At 35.6% G+C, this 13,390-nt stretch overlaps 1 protein-coding gene across 4 annotated transcripts in view; it reads left to right on the top strand.

The window, feature by feature from the left end:
* The window catches only part of FHIT (fragile histidine triad diadenosine triphosphatase), a 512,422-nt gene that overhangs the window by 86,223 nt on the left and 412,809 nt on the right, over window positions 1-13,390 (top strand). Inside the window, exon 1 of one of the 4 annotated variants that reach the window (XM_030458485.1) lies at window positions 12,801-12,853. The exons of the other annotated variants lie outside the window; for them this stretch is intronic. The gene's annotated coding sequence lies outside the window, so the exon portion shown is untranslated. Of the gene's footprint in view, window positions 1-12,800; window positions 12,854-13,390 lie in introns of those variants that run through there. 4 annotated transcript variants of the gene reach the window in all.

Below are 13,390 nucleotides of genomic sequence, written 5' to 3'. Positions count from 1 at the left end.
TAGGGCAATTTTTTAAGAACGAGAAGATGCCATTCCAAGTGGTGTTTTATCACATGCTGTTAACAAACACACAAAGAAACCCCAAACGAACAACAAAACAAAACAACCCCCCAGAAAAACCCCAGAACAGCTGCCCAAAAACCCTATAGGGAGGAAATCCTGATGATTTCAATTCTAATTGCATTGTATTGGCCTGGATGTCTTTAGCTGTGAAAATCATAAGGATACAGTACAGTCCTTGTCTGGTTTGGTCATATCTGTGGCTACCCTTATTATTTGCTATGGTGATACAGTTGACTGATCAAAAAAAGTAATTAATTCAAGAAATAGATCTGGAAAGGCTACAGAAAATTGTCTGCTTATGCCAACAAATGTGCTGGTGTTTGTAGTTGGGTCAAGACTGAGAACTAAGCTGTCTGATGTGAGATTGGGTAATTCCATCCATTTTTCTAGTTGTGAAGATAATCATTAATAGCTTGGAATGGTACGACTGGGTTTAATTACCAAACCCAGAAGGTAGTGTCCATGTAGAGCTTACTTTGCTTTGTAATCATAGTGTGGTATGATAAAGAGTAGGACGTTGTTTAATGTCATGGAACTTGTCAGCTTTTGGGTGGTTTGAAAGGAAAGAAATAATTCAATTTGTCTTACATTAGTGTAAGTATAGACATAAATGTGTGTGTATGGATTTATTTATGCTTAGGGACTTATTGCCCAGAGAACAAAACACAAGAGTAGCAGTACTAACAAGTGAATAAGAGTGAGGTGTGGGGGGAAGTTTTGATTAGTGCTTTTATTTAAATATTCTCATTATCTATTTATTCTGACTGGCTAACTGTATGGTTAAATACAGCTATTTTTCATCATCTGGAGGTTATACTAAAATGGAGAAGAAAATGCACAAAATGACACCAAATTTTGAGTGGTTTTTGAATTAGTGAAAAATGTGTTGAGCTGTGAAGCATGATGAGTGATAATATTCTTGTAGCATTACTACAGTTTATTGGAGCTATGAATCTGTCCCAGTGATGAAAGCATTTCTGAAAGCTGTGTTCATTATCTTCCTCCCAGCTATGGACCAGGGCTCAGTTTAAGTGACACGAAAAATGTCAGAATTTGATTGCAGAGAAAAAGACTTGAAGAGAAAAAGAAAAAGATTTGCAGAGAAAAAGACCTGAAGTTTTAACTCTTTCAAATGGAAAGATTTTAGCTTTGTGTTTGCATGCATGCAATGATTTGTAAGGTCTAACCACTGCACATGCAGATACTTGCCTGATTTTGACTGTGCTCAGTATATAAAATTAAGAACTGTTTTTTTTCCTGTAGCTCTTTAACTGTTATTTAAGTATAGACGTGTTCCAGTATAAAATGAAAAGTGGTGCACTTAGTGTTAAATTGAAAACCACTTTGAATAGCTGTGAAAAATTAGCTGGAGCTTCCAGTATGGTTTGAAATCCTTGGATCCCTGTTTGGCTGTTGCTAAATGAATCTTCACCATAGAACACACCAAACCTGTCCCTCAACAGTGCTGCTTTCCAGTGAAGCCTCTGCTGCAACAGGTAGCATTTAATGGGGTGGGACTTGGGACTTTATGGAAGTCAATTCCTCAGAGGTGAATTGATGTACAAACCTGGGAGGATCAGGGAGATTGATAATGATGTATTCACAGGGTAACTGTCAGGAGGCTGCAAAACCAGGGATAAATGAGAATCTTGGCTCAGCAACATAATGCTTCAGAGTGACAGCAAAAATAAGATGACAGAAAAGATATATATTGATCAAAAGAAATACTAACCTTGGGCTAAAGGAATAAAGGGATTAACAAAAAGTGATGCAACTGGCATTTGGTGACTAAATTCTGACATGATTCAGCGGACACACTCTGGAAAATCTGTGAATTCATGTGTCAAGGAGAGTTAGATGACTGGAATTCTCCAAGAAAAGTAACTATCCCTGCAAGGACTTGGTGGGCTCTAGGCACTGGATTCTCCTGTCTTCTGTGTCAGTTTCAGTAGCAATAAATGAAGAGATCTCCAGCAGAGGGGAAGTCTCTTACGATATTCACATCTTCAGTTTCAATTATTTTGGTATCAGGCCTTTTTTTTCATTGTTTGTTTTTGTGGAAATTAAGTAAAATTTAATATTTACTTGTTTTTATGTCCCTGGTTAGTTACTTCCATCTTTCTTGAACCTGTACTGTAGCATCTTTTAATCACTCTTGTAGGCTATGTCAGTTTTGCTGCATAAGAAAACTTGTCACTCGTCCAATACAAATTACTTCTAACTGCAAGTTATAACTACAGATAAATGTTTTCTGAATGAGAGTTAATGTTACCAGGCAAGACAATTCTGCATTACATGTAGTTAGGACATTTGCAGTATCTATAGAGGCAAACTCTGAGCTTCTGCAGCTACCCTTTGTAATGTTACTCTTCTGATGTTGTGCTAGAGTGCAGCAGTGTTTGCACTAAAAATACTGAAAGGCAAAAGACGTCTTGTATTAAATGTCTATTTCAATTTTTTTTTTAAATACAGAAGTGATGTTACTCAATTTTTCAAAAGCTGATGTGATTCTGTGTAAGTTCTGGGTAAATATCATTTGATGCTATCCCTTTAGGAAGAAACTTTATTTTCTCATTAAAATTAATTATTGTTTACTGCTACTTGAGCTGTTAAACTGAGCAGATTAAATAATATAATTCAATTTTTTTTATTTACAATGAAGGCAACCTAAGTAAATGGATAGTTTGAGGGCAAAAGGCTCTCTGAACTCCTCTGTCAGTGTTATCTTGTATTCATTTCATACTCTCTCAGTATCACAGTGGAACCACTTCATTGTGTTATTTTCATTCATCTCCTTCCCCCACCCCCGGTTCTGTTTATATTACAGAAGAATCAAGGAAGCAGTGTGTTAGCATGAAAGACATTTTAAAATCCAATGTCAAGGGTCGTTAGTCATTTTTGTTGTTACACCCATAAAGCTCAATTTCTGCATATAGGAAGGTCTGGGATAGGAATCAGTTTAGGAAATAAGTTTATCAGATTAGCCTTTCACTTTCTGGTACTTATCAAATGCAAATTAAAAAGAATGCTAAGTCAAAATAGTTCATGTATATTTGAATTTTCTGCATCTGATACAGTAGCAGATGTTTTGAGAACTGATGTTTTCTTAAACGTTTCCTACAATTTATATACCTTCTGGTTTTGCAACCCTTTCTCCCTCAGTTTTTGTTTGTTTTCTAGTTCCACTATTTATTTCTGAAAAATTATCTTAAAAGCTTTTTCTGAAATTTTTTATTTCCTTAAATTGTAAACCATATATTCATATATCTGTTTGCTTGAATTATCTCTTTCTCTTTTTTTTTTTCCCAAAGAAAGAAATGTATTAATTCTCAAAGGAAATTAGACATTACTTAGTTAATCACTAAAAGGAGCTGCATGCATGAAAACTGGTAGTTTAGTACCACTACTGTGTTATTAAGAATAACAACGTAACTATGGAGGTCAGGTTGGCAATGGCATGAATAGCTATTGATTCTGATGTTTTGAGGCATATTAAAGCTAATTAAACACAACTTTGCTGTTTTTAAGAAAGGTCCTGGTTGATCTTAAGTGTGTTCATTGTCATCTGGAGCTAAGTGCTGGGGATTCTTCCTACGTGATGCAGTTTAAGGTTACCCTGACTTATTCTGCTGCTACTTATCTGCTTGGTTGACTGCTGTAGCTCTGCCTCAGAGGCCAATGGATTGCAATTCCTGTGGCAGCTGAATAATGCAATAATGGTGGTGCAGTCAATATTCAGCATTTGGTTTGTGTGGATTGTAACTCCTGTTACAGATTGAACCTTGTTGTGTCTCTGTGTTGGAACACAGGGGGTTTTGTGCTGAGGCTTCTGCAGAGCCATTGACTCTTCCCTCAGTAAAGAAGTTGATACCTTGCAGTTTGCCTGTATCCAGGACCAAAAAAAAAACCCAACTGATTTTTAAATACAGTCTTATGTATGTTGGATAAATATATCTCGAAGAATGAGTGTTTGCATTGAAGCTTTTTATATAGCTCTAAAAATAAAAATCCCACAATAAAAAATTAGTGGTGTTGGAAGTCTTCAGCCTAGCTTAGTAAGCAATAAATTTAGTAAGTTGCTATGAGTTAAATATCTACTGTAGTGTAAAGAAAAGTAATGTATTGAGCATAAGTTGACCTTAATTGCTTGTGAAAAATCCCAATACGTTCTTTTCAAGATATATTAACAGTTAAATGCTGACTACAGGTTTACTAAACATAAGAGGCAGAAAGGAAATTATTTTTATATGTAAGCAATGACATTTCATTTAGGCAATTTAAAGAAAAGAAAAAAAAAAAGAAAAAAAATGTGTATGTATTCTCCAGTACCTTCACTGTTGAGTGAATTAGAATCTTGTGTAGCAGACAATGATTGCTTTGAGTTGTAAAGATTATAATCTTAGTCCTTTTTCTTTATCTGCATGCAGTATTACTGTTTTGCTTATTGTGTATGTAAATACATCAAAAAGGACTTGATACACTTAGCTACCATTTTGTATTCCACTGTAAATAAGGGCATGATTCTGTGATTCTAATGTGCTTAGGATTATGAAGGATAAGAAATAGTCTAAAACTGTAAATAGAAGCACATTTTTTTCCTGAAAGGTGGAAAGTACAAATGTTATTCTGTTTAGAACTGTTGAAGTTATATGGAGGTAATATGGCTACTCAGCTGTGATTTATAGAATACATATTTTAAAATCCAGTATCAGACATCAACATTTTATTACTAATTTGGATTGAATAGGTGAGAAGAGGGTAATATGAATACACTGTAAATAAATTAGAGTTCATTACTATTGCTTACTCTGTAATGAAGAAGCCAATAACCTTTAAAAAAACCAAAGGTTTGCTTCAATCTGTCGATCAGTGTGCTTTATGAAGGTGCCACAACTTGATTATTCCAGTTTGCCAGGAAGTACTGAAAACGGCTTTCCCCTTTAGTACATTCTATTGCATGGAAAACTCAGTTTAGAGTCATAAAGAATTGAATTAATAATTCCAGTCTCCTAATATGAATTTGTTTTCTATATATCCATCTATAGAGTTTACTCTTAGAGAATTTTTTTAGAGCCCCAGATAAAAATGAGTCCGGTGTGATGATGATAAACCAGTTTAATGTTTAGTATGTTAACTATTCTATTATCGTTTTACTTCATTAAGAGAGTAATGAAAAAAGAGAGGGGGCATCACTGCATTGTGATTCTGTGATGGTTGGCATTTGGGCTTAGAGGGATCAAAGAACTTGCTGTTCTCTTCAAATGTTGAACAAGAATAAACCCACTAGATCATGCTAATACTTGACATTTTTCTTCCTGAGCTAGAGGACTCTTATCAGAAAACACATCTGCCTTCATAGAGGCAGAAGCATAGGAAGACTCTCTTCATACTGATTATGTTTTTTCCTTTCCTTGTTACTGATTGCAGAATTTGTTTCTTGAGGAAGGGAAAATTATAAGCTTTCCCCTCTATTGACTGCCTGAACATTTAGGCTTCTCAGAATTTCCTCTTTCTGAGAATTCTTCAGAACACTTTTGGATACCCATAGCTAATCACTTTGATAGTGCTCTTGAAGTAGTTATGATATAATTAATGGTGCAGGTAGAAGTTTTATTGACTTAAAATCAACAGCAAAAAAAAAATTCAATGGCATTTGGTTGATTTATTTTGAAATCAGTGAACTTTGGATCAAACAAAAAAAATAATTTCCCTTTCATCACTTCTTTCCTTCTGTCTAAAAGTATTTCTTTCTGCATCAATGACCATTATGTGGTTTGATATACCTCCTCCTCCATTTGAACAAAGTCCAGAGCATCTCACAATGCTGCCTAGGGAAATTTTATCAGCATCAGGATAATACTAAGAGGACGAATCAAGCAATTAATTTCTTTCATGGTAAGATCAGCATATCTGACTAGATATTATATTACTATGTGTAGCAAAATTTCAAAGTTAATTTAGACTATGTGAAGTAAAGTCATCCTTGTTCAAATGCACGAGAAGAGATGATTAAATTCCAGATTCCAGTTTAAATTGGCTTCTAAACATAGAAGTTTGCAGCTTGAATTGAATCAAAGAGTGTTTCAGAGGTTCAGAGTGTTAACTATTTGCTGATGGCTTTGCTCGATTCATTTCTGCAAATGATATCTCACTGGGGTTGTCCAATTCACAGTATATAATGGATTAATGGTTTGGAACTTTATCTATAATTCTTTGGTTTTATGTTTAAACAGTTCATAAACTCCTGATACTCTTTTTTCTCCTCTTGAATTCATTAAGAAAATATAATAAAATAAAGCTAGCCCTTTCTCTTCTTCACATCTTATTTAGAAAACTGCATAGTTAAAATAATACTCTAAACTACTGTCAAGTAGTAATTTAAGAACATTGGAAAGAGAAGAAAATACAGTCTAAAATATGTTCTCTGTAACCTGAGATTTTGAACTGGACACAGCTAGACCTGTCCCTCTTTCAGGCAGTCAGGTGTTGAGGTTTGTAAATGGCTCTGTATTTATTGTGGTCACAAAGAGCTCTGCTCACTTCCCAGTGTAGTGGTTTTTCCTCTCTGTTCCCTTCCTTCTATTAGACCTTACTTCATTGTCATATTCAGCATAAACTTTCCTGGTGATCCAGAAAGCCTCTGTGAACTTGGTTTTATGGGTCTGTGCTTTCTGCTTACTTCCAGGATGCTTCCCACTCTTCCAGGCAATAAATAATACAATAGAGTTCAAGTATAGCCACCAAACCTAAATCTAAATGAATACTTTTGGAATATGGATAGGTGAGAAGGAATGACTAAATACTGAAATAGAAAAAATTGCAGGGAGAAGTGTTTAATTATTCCCTTTGAGTACACCAAGATAGAAATTTGTTAAACATAGAATGCTTAATCTGCATTCCTATGACAAGGTTTACTTCATTGGTAGATGATGTTTACTGACTTATGAGTATTAATATCTTAAAACATATCTGAAACTTCCAATTTTCATGTTTCTGTCATGACTCCTCCTCTCTTCCTTAGCTCTTTAAAAATAAAACAAAAACAAACCAACAAAAGAACAAAACCAAGCAACCAAATCAAACAAATAAAAAAAAAAACAAAACCAAGGGGAGCTGACTTGGTCCAATATACACCACCTTTCCAAGATCAGCAATTTGGAGAGAAGCCCCATGTCTGTGGAAGCAACTCTTCAAATATTCAGTAAGTACATCTAATTCCAGCCAAGGAGACAAAGGGCCAATTAAATTTTTTCAATACGCCCAGGAGCATCCATACATGCAAGGAGGTAGTGGGTTTTTGGCTTGGAAACACAAATTGTGAGCTATTCAGAGGCTTTTCTGTTACTAGTTTTAAATTCTGCATATGAGGGCAAGGATCTTTATTTTGAAAAACAGAGAAATAGATGAATACTTGGGATATTTTCCTTAGTTCCAAAGGAATATTAATATATTTATCCAAGGTTTCTGTCCAGAGGTATCCGCATTTCACCAAATAATTGTTACTATTTGCTCGAAGCAGTAGAGCTTCTTTTCTTTCTTACCTCTTGCAGTTCTAAACTGCTGAGAAGCAATGTGAATAATTGATACCTTTTATTGCTCATTGTTCATTGCTCTTGCATAAAGAAAAAAATTATCTTTTGTAGTTTACTCTCCTGTGTACTAAACTGGCTTTAGGCACGCAAAAATTAGCAGCTATAGACACAGGCATTTCTGTGGAGGTTTTTCATTTTCTGACGAGCTTGATGGACCTACATTTTTAATTAGTGCATCAACAAGCACAGATAGTAGTAGAGCTTAGGTGAAACATAATCAGCCAAGCCCACTTTAAGGAGTGAAATTACTCTAGAGATTAACTTGGCTTGATGTAAAATGAAAGTGCTAGCAAAAACAGTAGTTATTGCACTTCTCTTGGAAGATACAGCTGTTTCCTTCCAAAAGGTTTTAGAAGAATTTAGATGTTACAAATGTTACAAATTCGATGCTGGGATGTAGTCAATATTTGAGGTTTATATCCAGCACAGATTTGATGTTAGATGAACTGTAAAATATAGCATTGCAATTCTTTTCAAATGTATTATACTGGTTCTGGTTCCAGGTAAGTTTGTCTAAAAAGGGCAAGGAATTAATTTTACAGGCCAGCTTGAGACTTCCCCACTGGCATGTACTAAAGCCTCTTCAGTGAATGTCTTGCAGTCTTCTGTCACGGTATTTTTAATACATTTAGACTTTCCTTTGGCACAAAGATACCCTAATGCTTAGCAGGCTTTGTATTTTCATGTAAATAATAGGATAAACATGAAGCTGTGTAATGTTAGAAGTGGGATAAGGAACAGGGTGTCATATTGAAATTGTGTTTCTAGCTTTGTCACAGTTAAGACTTTTGCCATGTTACTTATCCTTTTGTGCCACGTTCAGTGAAAAAGGGATAATGACATCAGCTTAATATTGTAATGTTTTTTCAAGATGAGAAAAACTTAGTGTGGTGGTCCTGCTTTTCTAAATGCATTGCTGGTAAACTGTAGTTCTGGGAATAATTTTGATCTGTTGGGAGGGAACGTTCTCAAATCTTTATCCTGCACACAAGGCTGAGGGAGTGACTGTGCTTTGAGAAATGTACTGAGAGCCTTATTTAAAAATGGTGCTACCACAAGAGCAGAGGGTGATCTCTCACCATATCACAGTGACTTAGTGACTGCTCCTTTTTTTTTTTTTTTTTTTTTTTTGGTATTGCTCTTTGGTGTTTTATGATAAATTAAAGATTTTGAGAAGCTAATAATTTTGTGGAGTTATTCAAGGTGGAGAACTTGGATTTATTTATCATAGTTTGCTTAAGAAAATAAAGGAATTGAAAATAGCTTAAGGTAGCTGTGTGACTCTTGCTTGCTTTTGTCTCTGCTGTTCTGTTTCCTTCTTAAGCAGTGAGATAAAGTTTTACTTTTATTGACAAGTGCTATATTCTGGAGATGGGACTGTCCTTTAGTTTCATTGTTGTCTTTAGAGAAATGCTTTACCTGTGAAGTGAATGGGTGGGTGGTAATTATTCACAACTCCTAGTTCCAGTTTAATAGCAACATCTGAAGAAGTACAGTTAGATACTATGAAAATATTATTGAAATGCTTGTTCAGTGCTTTAATAGAACCTGATATGGCTCAGACTGTGATAGTTGAGAACTGTGATTTGAAGGAAGGCAGCAAAATTCTGTGATTTTGAGGTCTTTGAGCTATTCAAGTATGTTCTTCAAGTTGTCTTTTCCTCTATACTTATTTTTTTAGATAATGTAATTCCTGAGGACAGTGAAATGAAAAACATTTGAAGTGTTTCATTTGATAAAGTGAATACACCTCAAGAAGTAGCTTACTTGTGTAAAATATTACCCCAAGAATTAACAGAAAACAGGGAGGAACAAAAGACAATAGCTGCTGTAAAATGACATCTTTGGTTGCAGCAGGAAGGGGCTCTGACTTAGTACTTCAGTGACTCCTGAGGTGGTGAAAATGGAATCCAAGTAAGTGTATTGATGTAGTGATTTTTTTAAACTAAAAATCTTCCTTTTTTTGAGACAGTGGAATTAATATGGTGCTATTTTGTACAGGATATCCTTTCAGTAACCTTTTCTCTTTTATACTTCATGCTGCCAGTCTCAGTGTTATAACTTGTTTTTCAAAGAAGGCAGCCTCAAATACCTGGTATATGGGGCCACAGACATCTCCAGAGATGTCCCTCCTAATTGATGCTGTTGGGTTTTGTTGCAAAAAATGAAATTGTAGTCAACTTCCAAGATTTATTTATTTTTTCAGAATATTTGTACTTTTGTTCTGTGTCAGCAGGCAAACTATTACAATCAATTAACAGAAAAAAGGAACTTGTGAATGAGTTGTTTGCAGCACAGTTAGGTCTTGTTTTTCTCAAGTTTCTGACTTAGGAAATACTTAAAATCCAGACATTCTACTGTGATGAATTGGAATTAAAAGCCACATGCACAGAAAGGAGAATGAACAAGCTTAATATAGCATAAGCAAAATGTTATCTCACCAGACAATGAACTTTTTTGTTATGTCTTAGGCTTTACCAGTTCACTCTTGCCATTGGAACACTGTGCTGTTATTAATGCAGCATTCCCTCATCTTTCCAAAACATCTCAAGTTCATTTTTCTCTGTTAAGATATTTAGAAGCTAAATTGAGCAATGCCATTTCATTATGAAAAATAATGATTGGAAAGAGAGCAAATGGCTGTATCCTGAATCCTGTTTATCAGTTAATTCTTTATTATAGTATAGCAGCAATTGCATATGCAAAGTGGAATACTAATTACACTCTGCGTTTCTGAGTAGCAGTGTAGTAGTTTTATCAATGCTACTTAGCTGCATAATGCACACAGTCCAAACTATGGTACAGAAATAAAAATGTGGTTTAATTTGCTATTAATGAATCTGAAAAATTGAATATTAGGTAATTTCAGAACAAGTGCTTAATTACAAATATAATTTGAATATTACCCTATGTTGATGCTGTATGTTTTGACATTGTGTATACTTTTTTTGTGGAGAATTTTTCATACTTGTTTCATACTGGCACATGCCAGGAGGCTACTGTCCAAATGTCCAGATTTTGGCTTAGATTTCTCCGTTTCCCAGGATGCTGCATTAAGTTGGTGGTGAAGGTTTTCTGGGTTTTTGAGTGGTTTTGTTTTTTCAATGCAAATGTAGAGAGAAGATGGAAGCCACACAACAGGTGTTGCTTTTTCTCATGCACTCTAAGTATTGTTTCATCCACTTCCTAGCTATAAAAAAGATTAGGTCTGAAAATGGTTATTTATCAAGGTTCATTTCTCATGTCTCTCTTAAGAAGAATTTTGCTGTCATAAAGGCACAGTTTCTGACAGTGCAGCAACTCAGCAGTTTACTCCTAGAGGCTGGTTTTATGCCTGCATTTCTGGGAGGAGTAAAATGAAAGTGGGGCCTGAAAACCCTATCAGTCAGCAAATGGAGCATGAGGCTTAATTATCCAGTCACTGTGTGTTTGTTCAGAGAAGAAGCAAGGTGACAGTTCAATATACCTGAAAGAGTAGCAGCAGAAAGCTCCCTCCCCCAATTCAATCATTCTCTCAGTACATAATAAACCATGATAGACAGGTGAGAATTATTCATTCATGGCCAAGTCTTTGTTCTGCAAAGGTAGCTGGAATCAGATAATCAATATAATTGTTATTGCCAGATGTTATCTTGTTAGGGAAAAGTACCACTGATTAGTTTTCCTTTGTGGACAGGGAAAAATGTTTTGTTAACTATAGGAAAGAAAAATTTTAGTTTTAAGGCTGGAGTTCAGATTTGTTGACTGTCTCTTGAAAATAAGTGGTAAATCATCTCTTAGTGGTTTTTTTCTGCCTCTGAGCAGGTATTGTTTTCACTGTAACCTCAGAATTCCTACTGCTGCCTTGTTTTCATAAGACCTGCTGCCATTTCCTGTTGATCATCTTCTCTGGTAAACTCCAGCAAGGGTGAGGGAGCAACAAGGAAGTTTCTTTTTCATCTTTTACCATAAGTGGTTGAGTATCCTACTATTTAAAAACTTTTCTGTGTTGACAAAAAGCTGCTAACCCAAACAACAGTTTGCTTAGAAGCATCTGAATTATCATGGAATCAGTTTGGTTGGAAATAACCTGGAATATCATCAAGTCAAACCAAGAACCCAGCACTGCCATGTCCACCACTAAACCATTTCCCTGGGCACTGCATCTCTGTGCTTTTTCAGTTCCTCTAGGGATGGTGACTCCACCACTGCCCTGGGCAGCCTGTTCCATTGCCTGACAAGGCTTCTAGTGAAGAAATTCTTGCTATTATCTAATCTAAGTGTCCCTGGCATAACTTGATGCCACCTCCTCTTGTCCTGTTGCTTTTTACTTGGGAGAAGAGACCAGTACCCATCTTGCTACAGTCTCCTGCTGCTTATTCATCCATATCTTCACTGACAACTGAATACTAAGCACTGTATACCTAGGCTACCTGCATTTCTGTCTGCTCTTGTCTATGGACTGAACAGTCACAGCCTCTTAAACTTTCAGTCTCCACTTGAGACCTTAAATAGGTGTTATTTGATTCTTGTGTTTTGGCTGCTCCTAGGGATTCAGGGATTTTAGTATAAACCATAAGTGCTTAGCAGGCGTGATGAGGTATTGCTTACTGCAGTTGTCTTGATAGCTAGAAAAAAAAAAAAAAGTATATAAAACCCAACATAACCAGTTAGTGGAAAGAAGAAGAGGACAGAACAGTAGATTACAAATCAGTGTACATCAACTTCAGCATAAGGGACAAGTCCAGTTTACCTTGGCTACTATTGCTTCTGCTTTAAGTGTTCCAAAATGCCATAGCTTCTGTTTTACTGCTTTTCCTTCCCTTTGCTTTGTACTCAGCTATGTTTTTGGTTAGAGATTTATTAACTGAAAGGCTGTGCTTTATTTTGCTGTAAACTATTAGTTGCACGCTTGCATTTGTGATTTGCTTACAGTCATAGTGTGTGTGCTGTCTGTATCCGTAATACCTCCACATCAATATCCATAATACCATAATACCTGTTGCATACAGGACTCATGGTCCTTTCCCTTACTTTCAGTCATCAGTTTGCTTCTGAATATGAGCTCCCTCTCAATGTAGTTAGCAAGAAATTATGTCAGATATTATAATTCTTTGTATTATTGCTCTTTTTTTTCTTTTTTTTTTTTCTTTTTTTCTTTTGTCATCTTAGGAAAAGAGTTGCAGTAGCTTGGGGACTTGAGTTTCTTCATGTGAAAAGTATATATTTGGGAGGGAGGTGAATAAGATGCTGAGAACTCTGCCCCTGCTTTGCTCTTGAGTCTTTCCCAATCTAACATGTAATTGTGCTCAAGTTGTATTTCACTTACTCAGAATTTAGTTAACTTGACTGAAATTGCTTTGTTTTTCCACCCTGCTTTTTCTACTTTAATAAGCAGAGTGAAGATTGTTGCTGTTGGAATATGTGCACTTTCTGTTAAGCCACATGAACCTGCAAATCTTTTTCTGAAGATCTGAGAAGTCAGCCATTAAGGGGAATCAGAAAGGGTACTGGCTGGTCAACAGGAAGTTTATCCAATTCAGCCTGATGGGTAGGCTTATTAGGCTTCATGTTCTTTAGAAACATACTCTTCTGTTTCTATTTATCTGCTGTGGCTCTAGGCTCAGACTATGTACACTAACCAAGAATGTGGGCTGTCTACAGTTCATAAGTTCAATCCAATTTATTTTTAATGTTACTACATGTGTCTTTAAATCTTTCTCTTAGCAGCACTAGCATCTTGCCTTCATTTGTTT

The sequence above is a fragment of the Calypte anna genome, chromosome 12 (assembly GCF_003957555.1).
Source record: "Calypte anna isolate BGI_N300 chromosome 12, bCalAnn1_v1.p, whole genome shotgun sequence".
In the NCBI taxonomy this organism is placed as follows: Eukaryota; Metazoa; Chordata; class Aves; order Apodiformes; family Trochilidae; genus Calypte; species Calypte anna.
Note: the sequence above shows the minus strand (reverse complement) of the source record. Positions and strands in the feature narration are given on the sequence as shown.